The sequence below is a fragment of the Arachis hypogaea genome, chromosome 6 (genome assembly GCF_003086295.3).
Source record: "Arachis hypogaea cultivar Tifrunner chromosome 6, arahy.Tifrunner.gnm2.J5K5, whole genome shotgun sequence".
Taxonomy (NCBI): Eukaryota; Viridiplantae; Streptophyta; class Magnoliopsida; order Fabales; family Fabaceae; genus Arachis; species Arachis hypogaea.
The window spans coordinates 82,236,170-82,240,566 of NC_092041.1; the positions used below are offsets into that span (position 1 = coordinate 82,236,170).

The 4,397-nt window shown below is 37.8% G+C and overlaps 1 non-coding gene across 1 annotated transcript; it reads right to left on the reverse strand.

Annotated features, from left to right (window-relative positions):
* Positions 1–2,894: 2,894 nt before the first annotated feature.
* On the reverse strand, positions 2,895–3,002 carry LOC112699671 (small nucleolar RNA R71). Its single transcript, XR_003152616.1, has one exon. It is a non-coding gene; the product is annotated as a small nucleolar RNA R71 (small nucleolar RNA).
* Positions 3,003–4,397: the final 1,395 nt, after the last annotated feature.

The following is a 4,397-nucleotide window of genomic DNA, read 5'->3' on the forward strand; positions in this document are numbered from 1 at the left end:
ATTCAGCTTATTCTTGTTCTAAGATATTCATTTGCACCCAAGAACATGATGAATGTGATGATTATGTGACACTCATCATCATTCTCACTTATGAACGAGTGCCTGACAACCACTTCTGTTCTACAAGCAAACAAGGCTTGAATGTTTATCTCTTGGATCCCTTAATCGGAATCTTCGTTGTATAAGCTAGAATTGATGATGGCATTCAAGAGAATCCGGAAGGTCTAAACCTTGTCTGTGGTATTCTGAGTAGGATTCAATGATTGAATGACTGTGATGAGCTTCAAACTCCTGAAGGCTGGGCGTTAGTGACAGACGCAAAAGAATCAATGGATTCTATTCCAACCTGATTGAGAACTGACAGATGATTAGCCATGCCGTGACAGGGTGCGTTGAACATTTTCACTGAGAGGACGGGATTGTAGCCACTGACAACGGTGATGCCCAACATACAGCTTGCCATGGAAAGGAGTAAGAAGGATTGGATGAAGATAGTAGGAAAGCAGAGAGACGGAAGGGACAAAGCATCTCCATACGCTTATCTGAAGTTCTCACCAATGAATTACATAAGTATCTCTATCTTTATGCCTTATTCGTAAATCATCCATAACTATTTGAATCTGCCTGACTGAGATTTACAAGATGACTATAGCTTGCTTCATACCAACAATCTCCGTGGGATCGACCCTTACTCGCGTAAGGTTTATTACTTGGACGACCCAGTGCACTTGATGGTTAGTTGTGCGAAGTTGTGATAAATAGTTGAGATTGCAATTGAGCGTACCATGTTGATGGCGCCATTGATGATCACAATTTTGTGCACCAAGTTTTTGGCGCCGTTGCCGGGGATTGTTGAGTTTGGACAACTGACAATTCATCTTGTTGCTTAGATTAGGTATTTTTCTTCAGAGTTCTTAAGAATGAATCCTAGTGTTTCAAGGTGATGTTCTTATCATCACCAAAGATGATTGATTCTCATCAATTTAGCTCTTGAATGCAATGTCCTGCTGAAGCTTGGCTAGCCATGTCTAATTCCTTTAGACTGAAGCTGTAGACTAACATTGCATGATTCCTGGAATTCTCATTAAGAATTTTGATATCTTTATTTTCTTTTCCACTTAATTTTCGAAAAATCCAGAAAAAATTACAAAATCATAAAAATAAAAAAATATTTTATGTTTCCTTTTGAGTCTAGTGTCTCATTTTAAGTTTGGTGTCAATTGCATGTTTCTATTTTTCTTGCATTCATGCATATGTCTTCATTAATCTTCAAGTTGTTCTTGATGATTTCCTTGTTCTGATCTTTAAATTCTCTTGTCTTGAGTGTTTTGTTGTTTTTCATATGTATTCTCATTTTGTTAGTGTCAATGGTATACAAACTGCTAAGTTTGGTGTCTTGCATGCATTGTTATTTGATTTTAGTTACATTTTGATTATTAAAAATCCAAAATTTTTTTTAATTTGTGTCTTTTCAAGTCAAAAATACAGAGAATTGAAGATTCTGAACATACAGCAGAGGAATTACACAGAAAAAGGCTGGGCGTTCAAAACGCCCAGTGAAGAAGGAAAACTGGTGTTTAAATGCCAGCCAGGGTGCCTGGTTGGGCGTTTAACGCCCAAAAGGGTAGTGTTTTGGGCGTTAAACGCCAGAATGGATACCATTCTGGGCGTTTAACGCAAAGATGGCACAAGAGGGAAGATTTTGTTTTTTCAAATTTTTTTTTCAAGTTTTCAAATTTTTTTCAAAATCAAATCTTTTTCAAATAAAATCTTTTCAATCAAATCTTTTTCAAAAATACTTGCTATCAATTAATGATTTGATTCAACATTTCAAGTATGTTGCCTTTTCTGTTGAGAAAGGTTTAATGTTTGAATCATATCTTTTCTTGTTAGCCAAGTCATTAATTTTTAAAATCAAATCTTTTTAAATTGTTTTTCAAATCATATCTTCTCAACCATATCTTTTTAAAACTATATCTTTTCAATCATATATTTTTCTCACATCTTTTTCAAAATAGTTTTCAATCATACCTTTTTGATTTCTAATTTCAAAATCTTTTTCAAAAATCACTTGATTTCTTTTCCACTCTTAGTTTTCGAAAATCAATTAGTGTTTTTCAAAATGTTTTTAAAATCTTTTACTTAATTTTCGAAAATTTCTTCCCTTTTTCTCACATCCTTCTATTTATGGACTAACACTCCTCCTTAATGCATAATTTGAACTCCATCTTTCTTGATAAGTTTGAATTCTTCTACCTCTTCCTTCTATTTTTCTTTTCCTCTGACACTTCAAGGAATCTCTATACTGTGACATAGAGGATTCCATACTTTCTTGTTCTCTTCTCTTTCATATGAGCAGGAGCAAAGACAAAAGCATTCTTGTTGAGGCTGACCCTGAACCTGAACGGACCTTGAAGCGAAAGCTAAGAGAAGTTAAGGCACAACTCTCTCTAGAGGACCTAACAGAAATCTTCAAACAAGAAGAAGACATGGCAGCCGAAAACAACAACAATGCCAACAATGCAAGGAAGGTGCTGGGTGACTTTACTGCACCTACTCCCGACTTCTATGGGAGAAGCATCTCTATCCCTGCCATTGGAGCAAACAACTTTGAGCTTAAGCCTCAATTAGTTTCTCTGATGCAACAGAATTGCAAGTTCCATGGACTTCCATTGGAAGATCCTCATTAGTTTTTAGCTGAGTTCTTGCGAATCTGTGACATTGTCAAGACTAATGGGGTTGACCCTGAGGTCTACAGACTTATGCTATTCCCTTTTGCTGTAAGAGACAGAGCTAGGATATGGTTGGACTTACAACCTAAAGAAAGCCTGAACTCTTGGGAAAAGCTAGTCAATGCCTTCTTGGCAAAGTTCTTTCCACCTCAAAAATTGAGTAAGCTTAGAGTGGAAATCCAAACCTTCAGACAGAATGAAGGTGAATCCCTCTATGAAGCTTGGGAAAGATACAAATAATTGATCAGAAAGTGCCCTTCTGACATGCTTTCTGAATGGAGCATCATAGGTATCTTCTATGATGGTCTGTCTGAACTGTCAAAGATGTCTTTGGATAGCTCTGCTGGAGGATCTCTTCATCTGAAGAAGATGCCTGCAGAAGCTCAAGAACTAATTTAAATGGTTGCAAATAACCAATTCATGTACACTTCTGAAAGGAATCCTGTGAACAATGGGACAAATCAGAAGAAAGGAGTTCTTGAGATTGATACTCTGAATGACATATTGGCTCAGAATAAAATATTGACTCAACAAGTCAATATGATTTCTCAAAGTCTGTCTAGAATGCAAGCTGCACCAGGCAGTACTAAGGACGCTTCATCTGAAGAAGAAGCTTATGATCCTGAGAACCCTTCAATGGAAGAGGTGAATTACATGGGAGAACCCTATGGAAACACCTATAATTCTTCATGGAGAAATCATCCAAATCTCTCATGGAAGGATCAACAGAGAACTCAACAAGGTTTCAACAGCAATAATGGTGGAAGAAACAGGTTTAGCAATGTCAAGCCTTTTCCATCATCTTCTCAGCAACAGACAGAGAATTCTAAGCAGAGCCATTCTGACTTAGCAACCATGGTCTCTGATCTAATCAAAACCACTCAAAGTTTCATGACTGAAACAAGGTCCCCCATTAGAAACTTGGAGGCACAAGTGGGACAGCTGAGCAAGAAAATTACTGAACTCCCTCCTAATACTCTTCCAATCAATACAGAAGAGAATCCAAAAGGAGAATGCAAGGCCATTAACATGACCCACATGGCCGAACTTGGAGAGGAGGAAGAGGCAGTGATCCCCACTGAGGAAGACCTCAATGGACATCTACTGGCCTCCAATGAGTTCCCTAATGAGGAACCATGGGAATCTGAGGATCATAATGAGACCATAGAGATTCTATTTGATTTACTTCTGCCATTCATGAGCTCTGATGAATATTCTTCCTCTGAAGAGGATGAAGATGTCACTGAAGAGCAAGTTGCTAAATACCTTGGAGCAATCATGAAGCTAAATGACAAGTTATTTGGTAATGAGACTTGGGAGAACGAACCTCCTTTGCTCACCAAAGAACTGGATGACTTGTCTAGGCAGAAATTACCTCAAAAGAGACAAGATCCTGGGAAGTTTTCAATACCTTGTACCATAGGCACCATGACCTTTAAGAAGGCTCTGTGTGACCTAGGGTCAAGCATAAACCTCATGCTTCTCTCTATAATGGAGAAGCTAGGGATCTTTGAGGTGCAAGCTGCAAGAATCTCAATAGAGATGGAAGACAATTCAAGAAAACAAGCTTATAGACTTGTAGAAGATGTTCTGGTAAAGATTGAAGACCATTACATCCCTACTGATTTCATAGTCCTAGAGACTGGGAAGTGCATGGATGAATCC